Below are 24987 nucleotides of genomic sequence, written 5' to 3' on the forward strand. Positions count from 1 at the left end.
AAGCAGGTCTTGCTCTTTTGTACTCTGCTTCCTTCTATTGCCAACCTGGACATGAAGCCCCAAACTGCAGCAGCCATTTGAGGACCAAAAAGAAAATATTAAGAGACTCACATCCATAAGGCACCAAACTAATGCCTGCAACAACCTGCCTCTGAACTTCATAAAAAATTAACCCTTATCTGTTCAAGTCACTGTAGTTAGATCAAATTGTAAGTCATAAATGACATGAGTCAGCTTTTGCATTAAAACTTTAACAGTGTACAAAGCTACATCAGAAAGCTTTAGGAGTTAGATGCTAGAAACAAGTTTGTCTTTAGAGTTGACTTCTCAGTTCATTACTTTTATATAAAAACAGAATTATACTTTTATATGAAAACAGAATTATTAAACTAAAAATTTAGTTTATTTTGAAGAGCTAGGATTTGTTGTTTGTTGTGAATTCCCACTGCTCCTACTTGCCTGTTACCCAGTTTTCTTCTGTTTAAGAGTCCCCAGTTTTCCGGGAATTTCCTGGGGATCCAGAGGTTAGGACTCCACAATTTCACTGCCTGCTGAGGGTTCAGTCCCTGATCCAGGAACTAAAATCCCACAAGCTGCATGGATAGCCAAAAAAAGAAAAGTTTCTTGTTTCCCATCAAGAAGCCGCCCATGATCATATTCTCACCCCATGAGGTTCAGCAGGAGGTAACTGCTACCCCTGAACTCCTGTGTGGGCATACAACCCAATCCTAGCCAATCAGTGTATTCCATAAACCTAGAACAATGATGAATGCATGACTCAAACAATGCAATCAACTCTGAGAGTCATTACAACCGTTCTGAAAGAGGCACTGTCCTAACACCAGCATTACTGGGAGACTAACTTGGAGCTGTTAGCAGCCTTACCACCATAAATGAAGAAATGACCCCAGAATGAAGACAACAGAAAAAAAAAAACAACCAAGCAAGAACTGGAAAGAGCAGGACTGAGTCTTATTCAAACGATTTGACCCTGGTTTTAGACAAGCCTGAACTTTTCAGGTACATGTCAAATAAATTTTCCTTTTTGATTGGACTAGTCTGAGCTAGATCTTCTGACACTTGCAACTATAGGAACCTTGACTAATATAGTTACACATGGTAAATAATCCTGATTCATTCCATTAGCCTTTTATCACATCAAGTTGCTCGTAGGAAATCTTCCCTGTGAATTTGTTTAATAAAAAAAGCAGTATGGTAGAATACTAGTTCACACAGTGCATTGGTTCTGGTTTTTTGTATTATAAAATAATCCACAAATTATTTTTAATTGGAAAAAAAAGGGGAGAAATACCATTACTATCATATAATCATATAATCACCACCACCAGCTACCTAAAAGATAGGTATACAGAGAGAGAGAGACAGAGAGAGAGACAAAGTTAGGAAGCAATTATCATTGAAAAATAATCTTCAGAAAAAGGATAATTCAATTCATTCTCCTTTCCTTTCTTCAAATATTTAACTTATAAAAGTTATAGTCTTAAATTGTGAGGGATAGCAAGCTGAATATGATGTTTTCTAGGACTGTACAATTTAGCAGAGCAGACCAAGCATGAATGCTATTAACAGTTATACATCATTTTCTAAGAATTAGACAATATAGGAAAAATATCTGGGGGAGGTAAAAAAAATTCTATCATATTATTATAGCTATTAGAGTTCTTAGAGATCCAACAGTTCTTTCAGCACATGGTTGAGGAAATTGTGGCTCAGAGAGCCAGTGACTTATTTCCCATAGCAAGTCCGTGGCAAAATCCTGCTGGGAGCCAGACCTCCTTAGACACAGTCCAACATTCTTTCTTACTACCCCGCCCTACCTCTGCTAGGAGAAAAGCAAAATACCAAGAAGTTTTTCAAACTATGATTTTTCCTCTGCACAATCTGAAATGGAGAGGAAAATCTCAAAGATCACAATAAAATAATCTTGATTCTCTTTTTATCATGTACAGAAGCAATCCAGAAAGGCTGTGCTTCAGCTTTGAGACTTTGTCTTTGACTTCCTGTCATGATTTTTCTCTCATTGACTTTTTTTTTTAAGTCTAATCTTGACTGTACAGCAACCCTGCCTCATAAAAATCCAACCAGCTTGTTTTGAACATGTTTGTTCTCTTCTGCATTATGGGCAAACTAATGAAGTCTGACAGAAAAACTAAAATTACCTAAGTTAAAGTTAATGGAGAAAGTCTTCTCTGATATCCCAACTGGGCAGTGCCAGCTTGTGCAAAAGACTAAGTACACTGCAAGCTCTAATTCTTGTGTGAGTAAGACTTTCATCTAAGGAAAGTAAGAGAAATAAAGAGACTCCAAACTAGAACTACTGTTCCTAGATACCTTCTAGTGAAGAACTTACAAAGAAACCAGTTCTTCTTAAAAAGAATTGCTGTGAAGTGTGTATTTTTGCAGAGTTGCTGACATGGCAACCCCTACAAATAATTTTTTGTATGGAAAATAATTTTCAAGAGCCAGGATTGCTGCTTTATGGGTTTGTTTGTTTGTTGTCAAATAATAATATGTACTTTGGAGTCTCATCCTCTCAGTTTTAAATATGTGCTTTGAAGTTTCATTCATAAATATTCAGTGACAACTTGCTGAGCTTACAAAATGAGCAAAACAGATGTAGTTGCAGCATGGCAGAGCTTTTAGTTTATTGGGGGAAAGAGGTAAAAAAGAAAAAAAGTAAACAAGCAAACAACTAAAACGATGATGAATTACATATGAAGAAATAAATATTGTGATAAGATACAGATTAATGGGGGTGGGCAAGACCTACTTTAGAAGAGCTTGATTAGTCTGCTAGGGCTGAGTGATATGATAAAAATAAATACTTGATTTTTGTTCCAGTTTGCTGGCATACAACCCCTGAAACCCTTGGAATCTCTGGAGAGATAAGAGAGACTTTTGTATGTTAATGAGATGACTGGTGACTGGGAGCCCCAAAATGACTGGTGACTGGGGCTGGTTGCCAGAAAGATCAAGGCATAATCAGAGGGTTGCAACTTTCACTTCCACTGAAGGGGAGGGGAGAGGTGCTGGAGATTGCCCTAATCACCGATTGCTGATGATTTAATCAGTTGTGCCTTCATGATGAAACTTCCATTAAAAACTCCTGAATGATGGGGTTCAGAGAGCTTTTTGGGTTGGTGAATACATGGGAGGTGCTAGGGAAGACCATGGACACTCTGCTCTTCTTCCCCCCTTACTTTGCCTTGTGCGTCTCTTCCATTTGGCTATTCCTGAGTTGTATCTTTTATAATGAACTAGTACTAGTAAATTGGAGAAGGAAATGGTAACCCACTCCAGCATTCTTGCCTGGGAAATCCCACGGACAGAGGAGCTCGGCGGGCTACAGTCCATGGGGTCACAAAAGAGTCAGACACGACTTAGTGACTAAAACAGCAAAACAAGAAACAGCAATAGTAAGTAAATATTTCCCTGAGTTCTGTGTGCTGTCCTGGCAAATCACACACACCTGAGGAGAGAATCGTGGAAACTCCTAATTTCCAACCAGTTTGTCAGAAGTACGTGGAACTGGGACTGGTGTCTGAAGTGGAGGCAGTTTTGTGGAACTGAATCCTTGACCTTGTGGGATCTGAAGCAAACTCCAGGTACATGGTGTTAGAATTGAATTGCTGAACACCCATGTGGTGTCTGAAGAGTTGGCAAATTGGTTTAGTGTGAGGAAATATTCATACCTTCAGTATTGGAAGTGTCATGAGTAAAAAGCTGTTCAGAGACTGCTGTAACAAAATACCACAGACTGGGTGGTGGCGCTAGTGGTAAAGAACCTGCCTGCCAGTGCAGGAGACACGAGAGAGTGGGTCCCATCCTGGTTCGGGAAGATCCCCTGGAGGAGGGCATGACAACCCACTCCAGTATTCTTACCAGGAGAATCCCATGGATAGAGGAGTGTGGCAGGCTATAGTCTATAGGGTGGCTAAGAGTCGGACACGACTGAAATGACTTAGCACACGTGGGTGGCTTGAAACCTGAAATTTATTTTCTCACAGTTCTGGAGACCAAAAGTGCAAGATCACAGCACCATAGGGTTTGTTTCTGGTGAGGCCTCTCTTCCTGACATGTCTTTTTGCTGTGTCTTCACTTGGCCTTTGCTTAGTGTGTACAAGGAGAGAGAGAGAGAGAGAGATCTGGTGCCTCTTTCTCTTTCATAAGAACACAAATCCTATCAGATTAGGGCTCCATCCTTAGAACCTCATTTAACCTCCCTAAAAGCCCCAATTCAGTCATATTTGGGTTAGGGCTTTAGCTATGAATTTGGTAGTGGACACAATTCGTTCTATAATAGAGGATGACCAGAGAGGGCCTTTCAGAGGAGGTGACATTTCCACTGAGACTTAAAGGCTATAGGAGCTTGTTATGGGATGAGCCAGAAGAGGGTCACAGAGGAGAAACAGGTGCAGAGGTAAAATGTGCATTCATTATACTGTTTTGAGAATATTGAGTTATGATAGAGAAGAAAAGCAAAGCAAATGGGATAAATGAAACTCAAAAGATGTGCTACATATAGATAAGTCGTTAGTGGGTAGAGCATGTGTGTTAAGTGTAAATAGAAAGCAATTAAAAGATCAAGAGTAATATCCAAAAGGCTCTAAGTATACATAAGGCATGTAAGCACTAAATAAATATTCATGACATATTAAATATATATGAGATATTTAATGTCCAGGATACACTAAATATACATGAGCACTTAATATTTATGAGGTCTTAATCCAGCCACCCATGGGTAATAACTATTCTGGTCCATGTGTCCTCTGCCCAAAATACAAAAATTCATAGCTGTTCAGCAGGGTAATTGGCAAAGTCTAGCTCTTGGTCAGGTGTGCTTGTCCCTATGTCTTTCTTGTAAAGCAAGTGAATACCATTGCCCAGGGCATCTTCTGTCTGTTGGCCCTCTTGTTGGGCCCTCTTGCTCGAACTTCAACTCTGGCTCATGAACAGAGAAGGCTGACACAGCAGAGAGTTGAAAGATGCAAAAACATTCCATAACCCATAACATTTTTATAGGTATTGTTATGATTTTAATGGGGCTTCCCTGGTGGCTAAGATGGTAAAGAATCCGCCTGCAATCTGGGAGACCTGGGTTTGATCCTTAGGCTGGGAAGATCCCCTGGAGGAGGGCATGGCAACTCACTGCAGTATTCTTGCCTGGAGAATCCCCGAGGACAGAGGAGCCTGGTGGGCTACAGTCCATAGGGTTGCAAAGAGTCGAACACGACTGAGTGGCTAAGCACATTATTTTAATATTTATGTATTTGCACAGGGTCTTAGCTACATGCAGAATCTTCATTGCAGCAAGCAGGATCTTTAGGTACGGCATGTGAACTCTTAGTTGCAGCATCTGGGATCTAGTTCCCTGACCAGGGATTGAGCCTGGGCCCCCTGCATTGGGAGAGTGGATTTTTAGCCACAAGATGACCAGGGAAGTCCCTACATAGCCCAGGATTTAAGCAGTGTGATCCTTCTGCCTTTCTCGCATCCTTTCCTAATAGTGTGTTAACTTCCCATTTCTCTTTTCCTCTACCTTGTGCTATGTGTTTTAAATTGATTTTATAAACTATGTGATTTGAGCATTTAGTTTTATCTGTTAATTGAAATTAATTAGAATTAATTAAAATTAAAATTCATGTCATCAGTTACACTGGTCATATTTCAGGTGCTCAGAAGTTATGTGTGCTTGGTGGACAGTGCAGAAGAACATTTCTGTTATTGTGGAAAGTTCTATTGAGCAGTGATATTTTCAAAACTCAGAGGAAGCCATTGTGGCTGGAGGGTGATGCCGAGGAGAGTGATAAGAAATAAGTTTGAGGGGAAAGAGTTGTTGACATCACACAGGGACTTGTGGACCATGGTAAAGAATTTGCATTTTAGTCCAAAATACAATACATATAATTAGCTTTATATTTTAAGAAGATCCCTTGTGGTATTGCCTGGAGAATGGGTTAGAAGATGTGCAGAAATGAGTTAACATAGAAGGTCTGACTACTACCGTTTGAAAGCGTGACTTTAAAGATTGCCCTTGGCAGGTGTCTGGAAACTTGGATTTTGGGAGAATCCCCACAACCCAATTGTTAAGAGTGGTTCACTTTGCTTAAACTGTTTGTATAAAAAAAATGTACTGTCTGTTGAAGACCTGCTTTCCTTTGAGGAATATGGAATTTTGGTACCTTTGAAACAGAACATGGGAGAAAGAAGTGAGAACACATTTCAGGATTCTTGCCTGGGAAATCCCATAAACAGAGAAGGCTAGCAGGCTACAGTCCATGGAGTCACAATGAGTCGGACATGACCGAGTGACTAAACAGCAGGCAGAACATGTCTATGTGATTTGCCCCCCGTCTCTGGATACCAAGGTGTTTTTTTTTTAATTATGTATTTATTTGCCTGCATCTAGTTTTAGTTTCACCACCTGGGATCTTTGCATTGCATCATGTGGGATCATTCATAGTGGTGTGTGGGCTCAGTGGTTGTGACTCACATGCTTAGTTGCCCCATGCTATGTGGGATTGAACCCACATCTCTTGCATTGCAAGGCGGATTCATAACCACCGGACCTCCAGGGAAGTCCCTAGATGCTGAGTTTTAAACAAGCGTCCCTGGTTGGCAACATTTTATTGTCACAACTTTCGCCAGGGTAATTAAGTACATACTGTGTAATTCTAGTGGGATAAGACTCCCAGGAGTTGGCTGATTTTGCTTAGTACCCCTTTTCTGTAACATGAGTATGATTATATGTATTCTGAGTCCTGTTAAGTCTTCCTAGCAAATTATTAAATGTGGGAGGTGGTCATGGGGACCCCTGACACAGAAGATAAAGAGATTAACAGTGAAGTGGAAAAACCATTTAAGAAACAATTTCAATCATCTGTGCAGGTGAGAGATAATAATGATTTGACTAGAATGGCATCAATTTGGCTGATGTTAATGATCAATCTTCAGGTGTTCCTCACCCCTTGATGCTTACATAAATCCCAACAATTATGGAATCCAGAAAAATTGAACCAAGAGCTGTGACTCTAACTCATGGTAGGTTGGAGATATTCACTACACTCATTTTCTCCTTGAATCTGTGAAGCTCTTACTGAGGGCATCTACCCTCTCTAAACCACTGGGATTTTTATTGTAGATCCTAAGGCTAAATTTGCTTAGTGTTGAGAGCCCAGGCTTCCATACTCAACTTCTTCATCTCCCATGACAGAACTATATACAGGATCAAGGCTCATGTCTCTGTTAGTCATATACTAATATATTCTCTTACAGTAAGTGCTACAGTTTTACATGGGTAAGATTTTTCTTCCAAGCTAAACTGTTTGCTTTATAATTTATACTTTTATAGGCCTCACTTTGCTGAGCATAAAGAATGCAATAAATATTGTAGATAGGTATAAAAAAGAGATTACACAGTTTCTGCCTAAGGAAATTATTTACAACTTTCCAAGGAAATATAACCAAGAAAGAGAGACCCAGATATGACCACAAATCAACGAAGGGTAATAAAACTGGAAATGAGAAAAGGAAGTGCTATAGGTGCTCTAAAAGAATAAGATTAAATCTTGCTGAGGGTTCCAAATAAGATACATAGGGACTTCTCTGATGGCCCAGTGGTTAAGAATTTGGGCTTCTACTGCAGGGGACTTGGGTTCAATTCCCAGTTGGGGAACTAAGATCCTGCATGCCATGTAATACAGCCAAAAAAAAAAAAAAAGGATGCATAGAGATAGACTCATTAAAGAATGCCCTTGAAGTCTTGAAACCCTTTGAGAGAGAAAAGAGATTTTTAGTTTCTAGTTTTTTGAGGGAAGGCTTTTAAGATCTAAAACAGCACTGTTGGGGGTGGATGCAGAAGTCCCACCTAGATCCCTGATCAGGGGTCAAACTTATGCCCCCTGCAGTGGCAGGATGGAGTCCTAACCACTGGGCCACCAGGAAGTCCCTTATTCTCTCTTGATCCCTCTTCATTATGATTCAGGCTTTGTTTAAATGTTATTCACAAGAGGTGTCATTTTATTACTGTAACATTTAATATCTGTTAATGTGGATTCAAACTGTGTGATTTCATTTCATAATTGTTGTGCAACTAGCACTGCCATTCTTTCACTTGATCTTCTCACCTTTCACGTCCGTGGTAGAAACCCTTGAGGTGGTCTGTAGCAATGAAGAGGTAGACCAGCAAGCTGCAGGCACCAAGTGCCTGTTTCAGTGTATATCCCTGTCCTTTACCTCTTGGATCCTAGAGAATGTTATAGTAAAGTCATGTTTAGCTATATAATATCAAAACCTGGTAAACAACATATCTGCCATTCCCCCCTTCCTCCTCCCAGGTACTTTTCCAATAGGACTGACTGAAACTAGCTGTCCTAGATCTGAAAGAGACACGTGCACCCCAATGTTCATCGCAGCACTGTTTATAATAGCCAGGACATGGAAGCAACCTAGATGCCCATCAGCAGATGAGTGGATAAGGAAGCTGTGGTACATATACACCATGGAATATTACTCAGCCGTTAAAAAGAATTCATTTGAACCAGTTCTAATGAGATGGATGAAACTGGAGCCCATTATACAGAGTGAAGTAAGCCAGAAAGATACAGAACATTACAGCATACTAACACATATATATGGAATTTAGAAAGATGGTAACGATAACCCTATATGCAAAACAGAAAAAGAGACACAGAAGTACAGAACAGACTTTTGAACTCTGTGGGAGAAGGTGAGGGTGGGATGTTTTGAAAGAACAGCATGTATACTATCTATGGTGAAACAGATCACCAGCCCAGGTGGGATGCATGAGACAAGTGCTCGGGCCTGGTGCACTGGGAAGACCCAGAGGAATTGGGTGGAGAGGGAGGTGGGAGGGGGGATCGGGATGGGGAATACGTGTAAATCTATTGCTGATTCATGTCAATGTATGACAAAACCCACTGAAAAAATAAATAAATTAATTAAAAAAAAAAAAAAGAAACTAGCTGTCCTGATATAAGACATGGGTGAAGAGGAAAACAGTGACTTTAAAGAAGCATCAGACATAAGAAAAATAATTTTTTCTATTGCATAAGAAAATACTCTGAAGCAGAGAAATAAACATTATTTGATAGAAACATTTAACTTTCATTTGCATGTTAAGACCAGTAACTAGTAAAACAAGAAATTCTGGAATGCTATTTACATAGTTTTGAAAAAGAGGTAGCAGAACAGTATTTGTATGGGCTCTCTTGCAAAAAGAGCACTAACAATAGGATCAGAACTAAATTACTGTATTTCAAATAAAACAGTGCATGGCTGGATAAGGGAGTGGAGTCAAAGTTGGAAAAGGGACTCAATACCAAGAAGAGGGAGCTATTCAAGCTGCATTTGTTTCTGCAGCCAGGGGTTCTCTGATGGTTCTTTGATTGTTGGTGTAAGTGTGAAAGTCAGTCGTGTTTGACTCTTTGTGACCCCACGGACTAGTCCATGGAATTCTCCAGGCCAGAATACTGGAGTGGGTAGCTGTTCCCTTCTGCAGGGGATCTTTCCAACCCAGGAATTGAACCCAGATCTCCCGCATTGCAGGTGGATTCTTTACCAGCTGAGCCACTAGAGAATGTTGATATGCATCAGATATTAGTTGAAAAAGCGGGGCTTCCGCGGTGGTCCAGTGGTTAGAAATCTACCTTTCAATGCAGGGGACACCCGTTCGATCCCTGGTCTGGGAAGATCCCACATGCCATGGAGCAGCTGAACCTGTGTGCCACAACTTCTGAGCCTGCACTCTAGAGCCCATGAGCCGCAACTAATGAGCCCACGTGCTACAACTACTGAAGCCACGCAGCTAGAGTCCATGCTCCGCCAGGAAGACACTGGCCACTGCAATGAGAAGCCCACTCGATGAGAAGCCCACACACGTACCTAGAGAAGAGCAGCCTCCACTTGCCACAACTAGAGAAAGCCCATGTGCAGCAACAAAGACTCACAACAGCCAAAAAATAAAAATTAAGAAATCTTCAAAAAAAAAAAACCCTATGATGTTAATACCCCGAGAGGGCATCCGCTGTGAAAGAGAACTAGACAACCAGAAAAAAAAAAGAAAAAGTGGTTTGCAGTGCTTTTCCCTTAAAGAGTCAGATTTGGTAGATGTAGGTAGGATGTGGGGGGCAGGGGGCTCAGTGGTAAAGAATCCACCTGCCAATGCAGGAGACGCAAAAGATGCTGGTTCCATCCCTGGATTGAGAAGATTCTTCTGGAGGAGGAAATCATAACTCACTCCATTATTCTTGCCTGCAGAATCCCATCGACAGAGGAGCCTGGCGGGCTACAGTCCATGATGCTGCAGAGAATCGGGCACAAACTGAGCAACTGAGCGTGCACACACACAGGCAGGATGGGGAACCTACATTTTTTAACAAACTCTAGGTTATTCAGATGCAGGTGATCTGAGGATTGTACCTTGAGAAATGCTAAACATTTAGAGCATCGCTGCTTCAGATTTTCTACACAGAAGGTAGAGTGTGGAAAGCTCTCCAGTTGGAAATGGTGGCTAAGGGGACTTTTCCAGAAGTCTGTTTATAAAACAAATATTCTGTATGTTTATTTGAGGTAATGAGGGCCCCGTGGGGGCCACGGGTGCAGCCATTGGTTAAGGGATGCTTAAGTGGAGTGCTTCTTAAACATGAATGTGCATATTTATCACCAAGAATCTTGCTAAAATGCAGATTCTATTTCAGAGGGGCTGGGTGGGTCCTGGAAATTCTGTATTTCTAAAAAACTCTGAGGTGATGCCAATGCTGCTGGTTCTAGGACTGCTCTTTGGATGGCAGAATTTTAAGTGAGAGTGGGGTTATATAATGTAAAGAGATATAGTCAGAAATTGCACATCAAGTGGAAAACCAAGACATGAAATACAGGCACAGTCAGAAGACTTAATCCAAAGGTTGAGCAAATTAGAATCATGAAAGGGGAAATAACTAAGAGTGAATCACCAAGGCTCTGGCTCTTAGCCTTTTTCTTCACATGGGGCATCTTTGGTGTCTGCATAAAAAGAGTGAGTGGGTGTGGATGATCATAGATAAGGTTACAGGCCAGGTTCCAACAGACAGAAAGGTCCAACAAAGTTTCCTAAAGAAACACAGTTTTCTCCAATTACCAAACACACCTCCCACAAACTAGAAAAATGCAGCTTTGCAACACAGGATAACTGATTATCACCACAGAAGTTTCAGAAACCAAGATCTTATCATATCTTCCTCTGCTGAAAATCCTGGATGGTTCCCCACTGTTAGGGACAAATCTAGACTTCTGACCTTTGAATTCAATTCATTCCACATTTATCCCTACATTTCCAATACTATATCTCACCTACATCTAGGTTTCTCACACTTTTTTTGGTGCAGGTCGCACCTAACTACAGGTGTAGTAAGCCTCTGCTCCAGTCAATTCTTTGCTGAAATATCCTTTTTCTAATATAGTCTTCAAAGTCTCGTATAAATATAATAATGATGATATAACCACTATCTGTATTTACAAAGTCCTTACTGTTCCATAAGAACTACATTATCAGAATGAATAATTCTGAAAAAAGAATGTTTATTATGATTGTCCATTCATATGTTCAGCAAATAATTATTGAGCCCCTGATGTTGGGTTCGTTGGTGGCTCAGCAGTAAAGGATCCGCCTGCCGGTGCAGGAGACGTGGGTTGCATCCCTGGATAAGGAGGATCTCCAGGAGAAGGCAACGGCAGTCACTCTGGTATTCTTGCCTGGGAAATCCCATGAACAGGGGAGCCTGGTTGGGCTACAGTCCATGGGGTCGCAAAGAGTTGGATATGACTGAGCGACTAAACAACAGCAACATGTGCTTGATACTGTCTAGGCACGAAAATCTAAATAGACAAGTCCCTTCCTTCAATAGGCTCTTATTCCAGCTGTGAAAGTGAAAGTTGCTCAGTTGTGACCAACTTTTTGCGACCCCATGGACTGTACAGTCCATGTCATTCTCCAGGCCAGGATACCACAGTGGGTAGCCATTCCCTTCTCCAAAGGATCTTCCCAACCCAGGGATTGAACCCAGGTCTCCCGTGTTGCAGGTGGATTCTTTACCAGCTGTGCCACTAGGGAAGCCTATATTCCAGGTTTATCCAGAGATAAAGAAGTAAACATACTATATGTCAGTGATAAGTGCTGTGGAGAAAAATGAGGCAGACTCAGGATAGTGATAAAGGTAATTGAGCAAATACTTGCCTGGAGAGAACAGTCATCCTGAGGATAGAGACAGAGGAAATATCTAATGCAAAAGGCATGCTTGTCATGCTATGGCAAGGGGAGTGTGACTGAAGAAGAGGATGGTTGGAACTGAGAAGTGGTCAGAGAAGTGGGGGAGGTGGTGTTAAATCATATAAGAGGGCTTTCTAGGTTAGTATTTTGCCTTTTCTTCAAAGTTAGATGGAAAGCCACCATCTTTTTCAAACGACTCATGGGCTATTGCCTTAAAAATTGATGACAGGGGGACAGGGGCAGAATCAAGGAGACCTATTAGGCAACTACTGGAAAGATCCAGGTGACACATGATGGAGGCTTGGCTCAAGGTGAAAGCTCGGGAGCTGCAGAGAAGTGGTCAGGTTCTGAATCTATTTTGAAAGAGGCAGAATATGAGTGGGAGTTAATGAATTAGAGGAGCTAAAGACAAAGTTTCTGGTTTCTTTTAACTGGCAGGACAGAGTTGCTGTTTGTTATCTTAGAGATAAAGAATTTGGGGTTTTGAGAGATTACCTAACTCCTCCAAAATCAACTGTCTAGTTGTCTGTTAATAGCTTTATGTGGAGAAATTGAGTGGTATTTCTTCCTTTTACCCATGTCTTCAAGAAAATAGTTTTCATTAGTATAAAGATAACACTAAGGCTGAGGAGGAGTTGTGGAATTTTAGGATTTCCGAGTATCTCCATTCTCAGAGACCCAGGAAAGAACAGACCCAGGTTGGGATGGCTGCAGGATGTCTCAGTGACATGTTGTCAAGCACTGAGACCCTGAAAGCAGCTTTAAAAGTGCTAGGGGTCATCTTGCCTACCTGCCTGAAATGGAAAAGACCTCTGAAGGGGCTTTCTCTGGCCAGACAAAGGAGGATGAACAGCTTAATCCCGGTCCAGTTTCCTAGGACCACTCACACCCTAGAGGTCTTTGTTGTTGTGTTGTTCAGTCGCTAATTCTTTGCAACTTTATAGACTGCAACACACCAGGCTTCCCTGTCCTTCACTATCTCCTGGAGTTTGCTCAAACTCATGTCCATTGAGTCAATGATCCTTTCCAGCCATATCACCATGGTGTGGTATGAGGACCACTCATACCCTAGAAGTCTTACATGGTTCATTGTAGTGGGAAAAAGAATCCCAGAAATAATTCTTGTCCACCTTGATAAGTGGGGATTCTGAGCCATGTTTTATTTGAATGAATGAATTGATAAACATGTAAACAAACAAACAAAAGAGATAAGACAGAGATGTTTACCATAGCATTGCTAATTAAAGGAAAGCCTTGGGACAACCCAAATGTTCAACAGTGTGGGAATGGTTAATTAAACTTTGGTATTTAGAGAGAGTGTGATACTGTGACTCTGTTTAGAAAGCTGGACCAGATCTATATTTATGGGTATGGAAAGGTATCCACAACCTGTTTCAAAATGAGAGGATCTACTGATCCTTTGCAGGGTATGAGTCTGTATAAATCACACTCTGGGCATACATATGCGTACACAAATACGTGTATGAAGAGATGATTGGAAACTGGTTCACAAAATTGTAATAATACTTTTCTGTAGCTGGTGAGGTTTCTGTAATTTAGTTTATTGCCTGCTTTTCTGGATCAACTGAATTTTTTAAAATAAGCATGTCTCAATTATGCAATCAAAAAGAACTTTTTCATCTTAGGAAAAAAAAAATCTATTACCCAGGATTTTGCAGTTTTACCTTTAACTGTGCTGTAAAACTCTTTTATCTAAAGCTAAATTTAAAATATTCATTAGACATTTTGCACCTTAGAAAATTTTTATTAAGCCTCCATTTCCATCAATTAAATGATGAAAAGTTAAGTACATTAAGTGGTGCCTCTTGATGCTAACCACTAAGCACTCAGCTCCATTTACTTATTTTTAACATTACTTTTCTTGGGCTTTCTTGCTAACAAAAATTAGGTGGTAATTTTTAAAAACCGCAGTTATTTCCACAAATAAGATGACATGAATTCCACTGATGATAATTTTTTAAATGTATTTATTTATGTTTGGTTGTGCTAGATCTTCACTGCTGCATGGGCTTTTCTCTAGATGCAGCGAGTGGGGGTTACTCTCTAGTTGTGGTGCTCAGGCTTCTCATTTCTGTGGCTTCTCTTGTTGTGAAACATGGGCTCCTGGGCACGAAGGCTTCAGTAGTTGCAGCTCGTGGGTTTGGTAGTTGTGGTTTCTGGGCTCTAGAGCACAGAATCAGTAGCTGTGGTGCATAGGCTTAGTTGCTCCGCAGCATGTGGAATCTTCCTGGACCAGAGATTGAACCTGTGTCTCCTGCATTGGCAGGCAGACTCTTTACCACTCACTGAACCACCAGGGAGGCCCTGATAGTAATGTTTACTGAAATAATTTTGAAACAGCCAAAAGAAAAGGTACTGTTTGAAGTCTGGGATTTTAGCACATTTATCACAATGATCCTTCTTCTCAAGATGATTACAAAACTATATGACCTGCAAGTTACTTTTTCTTTAATCCTTGAAATTCTAGTGCTGTGGACACTGCATTTATCTGTGTGATATTTCTGAATACATAGCTCTTGGATAAGTAGATCAGGTCAAATCAGGTGAACTGGTTGAATTCCAGCTCTTGGAGTATTAGGTACTAGGCCAAACTTAGGTCTTAGAGATGAAAATCTCTATTAGTTGAAAAAAAATTTTTCAAAGACAGATGGCTATTGACAGTGAAATCAAGAACAGCACCATGGCTATAAAATGTTCAAATAAAAAACTCAAGGACTCTGCTACACCTGGTATTTGGTCACTAAAGGGAGAGGTTTTATTTTCTTTTGTTCACAGAGAGCAGGAAGAGGAGAAAGGGGAAAAACTGAGGAAGTGAAAGATCATGAAACTGACACAGATGTACTGGAAAATAGATGAAAACAGAATCAAATGTTAATTCATAAGAATTTAAAGTCAGTGATGTAGAAATGGAGCATAGATTATATGATGTTTTACATGATGAAAAAAGTAAATGTAAAAAGGAAACTTTTGGGGTGCGACAGAATATGTTTTTAGACTCTTCTCTCTCCTTTAGTTTCTTTATTAGTCATCAGATTCTGCTGATGGTTGAATTCCCAGCAAAACTGTAAGATATTACAAAATATTCTTCAAGTTATCCTCACTACCTGTACCTGGTTCTAACTTCATTCCTCTAATCCTATCCTAGGTTATTACTGTAAATCTTATTTCTATCTTTGAAAACTTTTTTATTTATTTTTGGCTGCATCAGGTCTTTGTTGCTGCCCATGAGCTTTCTCTAGTTGCAGCAAGCAGGGGCTACTCTCTATTTGCGGTGTGTGGGCTTCTCATTGCGGTGGCTTCTCTTGTTGCAGAGCACTGGCTCTAGGATGCTCCGGGGTGTGTGGGCTTCAGGAATTGCAGCACTCGGGTTCAGTAGTTGTGGCACATGGACTTAGTTGCCGGCATGTGGAATCTTCCTGGACCAGGGATCAAACTCGTGTCTCTTGCATTGGGACATGGATTCTTACCACCAGACCACCAGAGGAGTCCTATAAATCTTATTTTTAAATGGATTTGTCTCAATGAAAGACAAATCTAAAACTCCAAATTGTATTTTGATTATATTTCACCCATGGAGTTACTTACATTTTAGTAAGGAATAATTGTATGAAAAGGCCTTCAAAATTTAAGCGTCCATCTTCAGCCTGAGTTTGTTCCCTCTTGGGTTCCATGCCAGACCAGTATTTCTAGTTGTCCACAATACATGTTTACCTGGACGTCCTACCCACCACTCAGACTTCTGAATCCCACATCTCCCCTTTTCCTCATCCCTCACATTCTGAAAATTCTACCTCCCCAAAGCCCTCTGAATCCATTCCCCCTCCTGTGTTCACAAGCTAAGACCTCAATACAGGCAGTAACCATTTCTCATCTGGACCTGCAGTTGCTTCTAAATGGTCTTTCTGCCTCCAACCCATCTTCCATTCGGCCATCATTCTAAATGTACAATTGACCATGTCCACGGCCTGCTTAAAAATTCTTCAGTGGCTCCTCATTGCATTCAGGATAAAAAGCAAATACATGAACATGGCAGCTGGTGTCCTTTGTGAGCTTGTTCCTGTCTACTCCTCTAATCTCCCTCTACCTCTTTCTTTAAATATACTGCACCCCAGTCATGCTGAACTGATTGTTGTTTTTTCAAACAAGCCATGCCTCTTACTTCTGGCATTATAGTCAGGCTGCTCCTTCAGCCTGAAATGTTTCCCCTTTCTCTACTTTACCTCCACCTGCAAGCTCCTTCTTATCTTTGAAGACTCACCTCAGCCTCTTTTCTTTCTGAAGACATTGCTGACCTATTTAGGCAGAGTTTCATGTAGACATTTATTCTGTAGAATCTACAGTATAGTTTTTTTTAAAATTGATTCATAACAAATTGTCTCAAGACTTAGTGGCTTAGAACAATAATAAACATTTATTATCTCTTATAGTTTCTATGGGTTGGGAATATGGAAACCACTTGCCTGGGAAGCTCTGAATAGGCTGTTCTCATGAAACTTAGTCAAATGACAGCTGGGCTGCAGTCATCTGATGGCTTGAACGGGGCTGGAAGATCCACCTTCAATGGCTTACTCATCTGGCTGGCAAGTTGGTCCTGGATGTTGGGCAAGGCCTCAGTTCCTACTCTTGCGGGCCTCTCCACAGAGTGGCTTTCAAGTCTTCATGATATGGCTGCTGGCCTACCCCAAAGCAAGCAATTCAAGAGACCAAAGCAGAAGTTGCAAATCTTTTACAAACTACCCATAAAAATCATCCACTGTAACCTCTGCTATAGGCTGTTGTTCACATGGACTGGCCCTGGTTCATTGTAGAAGAAGACTACATAAAGACATAAATGTATTAAAAAAATAATGATCTTTAGGAACCTTCTTGGAGACTGGCTATGGCATACAGAGTAACAAATACAGTTCATGATACCTTACTAGCCAGTGACTACCAAATAAGATCATATTTACCTTTATTGTTCAAATTATGATGGCTTAAGCACTCATGGTCTATTTTTTGGAAGAAGGAACCTCCTTCTCTTCTATATTTCTTTTCTTTTTAAAATTTATTTATTTTGGCTGCACCAGGTCTTTGTTGTGGCATGTGGGAACTTTAGTTGCAACATGCGCTCTCTTAATTGTTGCATGTGGGATCAAGTTCCCTGAGAAGGGATCAAACCCAGGCCCCCTGCACTGGGAATGTGGACCACTGGGGAAGTCCCTCTTTATATTTCTGGTGTAGCTCTTCTTTTCCCAGGAACAGTCCTTCCTGTACTTCTGCCCCAACTTTCTGGACCTGCTGCAGCTGAACAGTGGGCACTGCTGTCTTAGACAATTGACTGTGCTCATGGCTTCTACCATTGACCTTGAGAAGTGCTTGATATTCTTCCAGGAAAGTAGAACAAGATCAAGAACACAACTGAGGCCAGGTTGTAACAGTTAGCAAGTCTTTTCAGAAGGCTTGTGAATATCAGAAAAGAAGTGAAATAGACCGAGTGACTTATACTGCTATTAGTAGCAGCTACTCTGAGAGGTCCACAGTCTAAACTTATCCTCAGAATGGTACAAACCTAGGTCCTCTGGAAACTACCATCAGCAGATGCCCTATGTCCTACAAAAAACAAAGTGCCACACAATGTCATTAGTCTAATTTCTCAGGTCTGGGATTTTCGGTCTGTAAATACCACTACAGGTAGAACGCCACGATCCACGCCATGGCATGCTGGGCCAGGCACTCGATGTTTCCTGTTCACAGCCTGCTCTCCACCACTGGGGGAAGAGAATAAGCCCATGCACTCTTCCAGCATTCCCTTTCCTCCCACTTCTATGACCCTCCCAAACAAAGAATAATCCAAAGAATAGTCCTCTGTATTCTACAAGGGTATGTGTAATGTTTACGCATAGGGTAGTCTAAATCCACAGTTAGGGGAAAACATTTCCTTATAGAAATCATAATTCATCAAAGCATAAAACTACTGAGAGAGAAAGTAGCATTGACATATATATACTATCCTGTGTAAAACAGACAGCTGGTGAGAAGTTACAATATAACACAGGGAGCCAGAGCCTGGAGCTCTGCGATGACCTAGTGGGGTGGGATGGGAGGAGGGGAGGGAGGCTTAAGAGAGAGGTGGTGTATATATAATTATGGCTGATTCACGTTGTTGTATGGCAGAAGCCAACACAACATTGTAAAGCAATTTTCCTCCAATTAAAAAAACAGAAACAAAAACTACTAAGAGACATCTTGTTAACAGCCTGAAACATCTACATTTGCTTTACTTTTAATTATTTCAGGCTTTCTACAAGAGCTAGACTTGGGTGGATTGCTTTATATTTACATATAGAGATTCCATCAGGATGTTTCCCAGCACTTAGGGAGAGTTAGTACCCAGGGGAAATCGGATCCTATGCTTTTAGAAGGTAGTTTTCCCAGCTGCTTTACTCATCAAGGTTAAAAAATAAAATCCTGGCTTCTGCCAGCCTGGTTATATCACCTGCCGTAATTACTTCTTGGAAAGCATGTCTCCTCTTCATTAGAGAGCCCAGAGGTCAGGGAGCAAAAATAGGAGCTGAAGGGAATAAATAATGCCTGGAAATAGAAAATAATGTCCGGCAGATTGTCATGCAGAAACAGTGGGCTGTCATGAAATGACAAGAGATTTTGATGTAAGTCTACTTTATGGCGGATGCTTCCCTTATGGTGGGGTAACTCAGTGAACTTCTCCGAGCCTTGCAAATGATGTAAAATGATGGTAATAATCTCTACCTAACAGAGTCGAGTATTAAATGAAGAAAATACATGATCAAGTCCTGGCAGGCAGGTCATGCTCCAGCTCCAGCACTGGATGGTAGGAATAGAATGGCGAACAAATAAAAATGAGTCACTGTCTTCACTGAGATTCCAGTCCAGAAGGGAAGACTGGCATTAAACAAAGAACTATCTAATTATGATTTGTAACAACTTGACCTATTTTAGGCTGGCATGGAATGTGGTCTTGAGGTAGTGATGCCAAAGGTGGGGAGTCAGGGTTAGGGAGAATGTCTCAGGCTTCATTCAGAGCATTCTAGGCTGCTGGAAGGTGCTCAGTAAATGGGAGCTGCTATAATAATTACTATTATTATCATTATTAATTTTGTAAATATTTGTTGAGTATCTACCATGTGTACTATGCTGCTGTGCATACTGAGGATATGCTAAACGTGTGAATTTAAGCAAATATCTTCTTTGAGCCTCATTAGGTTCTGTAAATCGGGGACATTAAGAGTACCTACCTCTTTAGTCTTTCTCTGAGGATCCAAATGAAAGAGTGTATATAAAGTGTTTAACAAATTGCCTGGCAAAAAGAGATGATAATGTATGTTAGTAATATTATTATTCCTCAGTAGTCAGGGCCAGCTATAGAATTTGCAGGGCTCAGTGTAAAATGAAAGTACAGGGCTCTTTGTTTAAAAAGTAATAAGAATTTCAGGACAGCAACAGCAAAACATTAAACCAAGTGAGGGGCCCTGTATGACTGCATAGTAAACACAGTCATTAAGACAGCCCTGTCACTAGTTATGTCATATATACGTATTTAGATGCTTAACTATCTGAGAAGCTTGAATTTTTTGTGGGGGATGGGGGCAGACACAACTTCTACAACTGTCAGTTGAATTTAGTTTATAAGAATAAAATATAGGCATGTTCATTCAACATATCAATATATCAATAGATAATTGGTGATATTTTCCTCAAACTTTTATTATGAAAAATGTTAAAGTGCAAAATTATAAGAATTTCATAATGAACACATGTATATATACATCAACTAGATTGTACAATTAGCATTTTATTATATTTGCTTTATTATGTATTCATCAATCTATTCCTCAAAACTTCTGTTAATCTATATTTTTTTTGGTGGATTTCAAAGTAAATTCCAGATATCAATATCACTGACTAAAATCCATTTTTTTTCCTTTTGATGTAAAATTGACATTTAGAGGAGCATGCTAAATGTGCTGAATTTTGACAAATACATATACCTCTGTGACCCATACCTTTAGAACATTACCCACCACCCTAAAACCTTCCTTCGTACCTTTTCCAAGTTAATCTCCATCTCCAACTTCCATAAGAGACAACTGCTGTTCTGATTTTTTTTTCTGGAGCTTATAATTTTCAAAAGTACTTCATAAGTACTTAGCTTCAGTGCTGTCTCAAATGGGTGCACAGAAAATTCTGCAGACTCAAACAGGAAAGACAATTCTAGAATACTGTGTTGCAATCAACAAATATTTGTTGAGTCAAAGAGTAAAACTATTGAAATCACTTGAATGCTTTTTCTTTTTCTTTATTTATTTTTCTTTTTGGCCACACTGGCGGCTTATTGGATCTTAGTAGTTCCCCAACCAGGGATCAAACCCAAGCCCTTGGCAGTGAAAGCACAGTCCTAATAACTGGACTGCCAGGAAATTCCCACCTTTTTCTTTTTAATAGTTTAATTTTCTGGTAAGAATTATAATAATGTATACTTCAGAAAAGTGTAAATAATATGGAAAAATAAAGAGAGGATATTAAAAACCACCCATCGTGGAGGAATAAGCATTTAAAAATATTCTATGAAATTTCTCCCAGATATCTGTGCATATATACATATAGTGATCTGGGGATGAAATTTAATAAAAATGGTTTCATACACATGTATGATCCATTTCTATCACTGAACTGTACTGGGTTACAACATGAGCACATTTTACAGGCTGATTTATGATTCCAAAATGCCATCCAAAGAGGAGGCACGGATTTACATCCACTGATTGGCTATGTTTTAAATTCTTAAGGATGGAAAATAAATGTTTGTTTTATATTTTTCCTTGAGGGTAGAAGAGAGAAACAGGTGAAGGGCTAATAAGTGCCCCTGAAAGCACATTAGTCCAGTTGAACTCAGTTTAATAAATAATTACTAAGCAAAGATAAGAGGGCTTCCCAGGTTGGTGCTAGTTGTAAAAAATCTGCCTGCAAATGCAGGAGATGTAAGAGACACAGGTTCAATCCCTCAGTCAGGAAGATCCCCTGGAGGAGGGCATGGCAACCCAGTCCAGTATTCTTGCCTGGAGAATTCCATGACAGAGGAGCCAGGTGGGCTAGAGTCCATAGTGTCACAGCCAGACACAACTGAAGTGACTTAACATGCACGCACGCCAAGTTAAGACTAGCTGCTGGGAACAGAAAAGATAAGGCATGAACCCAATATGTAGAATTCTCGTACCCTAACAGGACAATTTCTTTGACTACAGGAATTTATCCTTACTTGAGCCTACATAATGAGGGAGGATCATAAGGATCTACTCCCAAAGGAGCACTGAGTCCTACATTAATTGGTACAAAACTCAAAAGATATAAGTGAAAAGCAAGTCTCCCTCCTGTCCTTCTTCCCTATATCTCTCACCCAGTGTTTGATTCTTTAGGGTTTACCACTGTTAATGATTTCCTGTGTCTCTTCCCAGAAAATGCTTTGCATATATATAAAGGCATATGCTGAGCAGGCAAAAATATTAATTGTCCACTCATCGCTTACTCATTCAAGCAATTTTAAAATACAATTGTATGATACCTACACATAATTTTGCATGTTGCTCTTAAAATTATACCTTGGAGATTGCTCCATATTTATTCATACAGAGATGCTTTATTTATTTTTAGCTTGGAAATCATTACATAGCCACTCTTAGAGAGTGTCTTCTTTTTTTTTTTTTTTTTTTTTTTTTAACTATCTACACAATATACCACTGTGTGAATGTAATTTAACTGGTACATTATTGATGGACCCCAAGTTTAGTCCCGATATTTTGCTAATATGATCCTGCAGTGATTGTGTGAATCATCTGACTTTGAATCAAGTTAGTAAGTACTTGGTAGAGACATTTGTTGGGTTATAGATGAATATTTAAAAGTACAAAGCATTAAATATACATGTCGTGTCTGAAGTATATTCCCCTAAAACCACTGTTAAAACAAAACAAAAGCCTAAGAGCCAACAGGAAATCTCCACCCACTTAGTCAGACTCCTCAGGAGCAGTAAATAGACAGGCCTATCCAGTGTCTTCCAGGTTCACAGAGGAGCTTTGTCACACTACTAGTAGCTCATTGTTGAGTCCATGCTTTGGCACTAAGAACTTCCCCTAGAGAGTTTGGATCTAGCAATATAACATACAAATATTCACTTGTCACACAAATAATTCATCAAAAGACCTTGGGACACACAAACGCAGAAACAGATTTCCTCTTGCCCTTCCCATTGATTTTTTTTTTAACTTCATTTTGAAATAATTATACTTAGAGAAGAGTTTCAAGAATAGCTCAAAGAACTCCCACACACTTTTTATTCAAATTCACCACTTTTTAACATCTGGCCACTTTTTAACATTTGGAGAACTTTTCCTTACACATACACATACACATATACATACATGTGTATTTATGTATGTATTTACATGAGATTTTAAAAAAATGGATTAGTTAAGAGTAGGTTGTATATATATGCTCTTTTATCCCTTGATATATTCCCTAAAAATGGGGATAATCTGTTGATTTTGAGGAGAAAGACTGACCTGGCTACCTTTTGTTCTTTTTTGAGAATCATTGACGTTAAGAGCTAGAAGTAACCTGAAAGTGTCCAGTTTACCTCCTTTACACAGAGGGAAACCCAGATTTAGCAAGTTAGTCAGTCAAAGTCACACTGCTAATATCTGCAAGGAGATCCTCTCTTCTGGCTCCTTCCTCTCTACAAGCCACTTGGTATCACCTGCTCCAAACCATTCAATAGGTTTTATAAATGAGGAAACTATGGCCCAGAAAGGGTATATGATTTGTCTAAGATCACACAAGAAGTTACTTTCAATGATTTGTCTAAGATAACACAAGAAGTTACTTTCCTGGATTCCATAGGTAGGTATACCTTCCTGTATGGGGCTCAAGAAGAACACTAATTTTCCTATATTTACACTCAGTGCATAAGCTGATGAATGGACATCTCATGCTTTTGCCTGCCCAGCAATCCTTCCCCCTCCTTCTGTCAACAGCTTTGGGAAACTATCCTTCTCCCATTGGATACAGAGTTAGTTGGACTGTACTTAAAAGTACTGCACTTTTCTGGCTATGAAATGGGCATGTAACCCAGCCTCAGTCAGTCAGCTTCTCTAGGGCATTTGAATTTTTTTTTTTTTAATAAAGAACAGACTCTTTCCACTTGTTTATTTATTTTTGGTTGTGCTGGGTCTTCGTTCCTGCTCATGGGCTTTCTCTAGTTGCAGTGACCGGGGGCTACTCTTCGTTGCCATGCACAAGCTTCTCATTGTGGTGGCTTCTCTCGTTGCAGAGCACCAGCTCTAGGGTGCTTGGGTGTCAGTAGTTGCGGCACACAGGCCCTAGATCACGTGGGCTGCCATAGTTGTGGTTTGCAGGCTTTAGTTGCCCTCAGCATATGGAATCTTCCCAGGGCAGGTATTGAACCCTTGTCCCCTGCATTGGCAAATGGATTCTTTTTTTTTTTTGGCAAATGAATTCTTATCCACTGCATGGACTGTGCCCACCAGGCTCTTCTGTCCATCGGAGCCTCCAGGCAAGAACACTGGAGTGGGTTGCCATTTCCTTCTCCAGGGATTCTTCCTGATCCAGGAATTGAACCCTGGTCTCCTGCATTGCAGGCAGATTCTTTACCATCTGAGATACCAGGAAAGCCCTGTATCCACTGCACCTCAAGGGAAATCTGGGCATTTGAATATTGAGGAGAGAGCCTCAAGGACTGAAAAAGACTGAGTTGATAAGGAGGCTTAGTTCAGTCGCTCAGTTGTGTCTGACTCTTTGAGACCCCATGGACTGCAGCACGCCAGGCCTCCCTGTCCATCACCAGCTCCTGGAGTTTACTCAGACTTATGTCCATTGAGTTGGTGATGCCATCCAACATCTCATCCTCTGTTGTCCCCTTCTCCTCCCACCTTCAATCTTTCCCAGCATCAGGGTCTTTTCAAATCAGTCTATTCCTCACATCAGATGGCCAAGGATTGGAGTTTCAACTTCAGCATCAGTCCTTCCAATGAATATTCAGCTCTGATTTCCTTTAGGATGGACTGGTTGGATCTCTTTGCTGTCCAAGGGACTCTCAAGAGTCTTCTCCAACACCACACTTTAAAAGCATCAATTTTTAAGTGCTTAGCTTTCTTTGTAGTCCAACTCTCACATCCATACATGACTACTGGAAAACCATAGCTTTGACTAGACGGAACTTTGTTGGCAAAGTAATGTCTTTGCTTTTTAATATGCTGTCTAGGTTGGTCATAACTTTTCTTCCAAGGAGCAAGCGTCTTTTAATTTCATGGCTGCAGTCACCATCGGGAGTGATTTTGGAGCCCCCCAAAATTAATTCTGCCACTGTTTCCATTGTTTCCCCATCTATTTGCCATGAAGCTATGGGCCCAGATGCCATGATCTTAGTTTTCTGAATGTTGAGCTTTAAGCCAACTTTTTCACTCTCCTCTTTCACTTTCATCAAGAAGCTCTTTAGTTCTTCTTCAATTGCTGCCATAAGGGTGGTATCATCTGCATATATGAGGTTATTGATATTTCTCCAGGCAATCTTGATTCCAGCTTGTGCTTCATCCCGTCCAGTATTTCTCATGATGTACTCTGCATATAAGTTAAATAAGCATGGG

At 40.3% G+C, this 24987-nt stretch overlaps 1 long non-coding RNA gene across 1 annotated transcript; it reads right to left on the reverse strand.

Annotated features, from left to right (window-relative positions):
* Positions 1-16775: 16775 nt before the first annotated feature.
* LOC122425170 lies at positions 16776-20512 on the reverse strand. The gene is made up of 3 exons (XR_006264729.1): positions 20376-20512; positions 19567-19628; positions 16776-16986 (listed from the first exon to the last, which is right to left on the reverse strand). It is a non-coding gene; the product is annotated as an uncharacterized LOC122425170 (long non-coding RNA).
* Positions 20513-24987: the final 4475 nt, after the last annotated feature.

The sequence above is a fragment of the Cervus canadensis genome, chromosome 22, assembly GCF_019320065.1.
Source record: "Cervus canadensis isolate Bull #8, Minnesota chromosome 22, ASM1932006v1, whole genome shotgun sequence".
NCBI classification, from domain to species: Eukaryota; Metazoa; Chordata; class Mammalia; order Artiodactyla; family Cervidae; genus Cervus; species Cervus canadensis.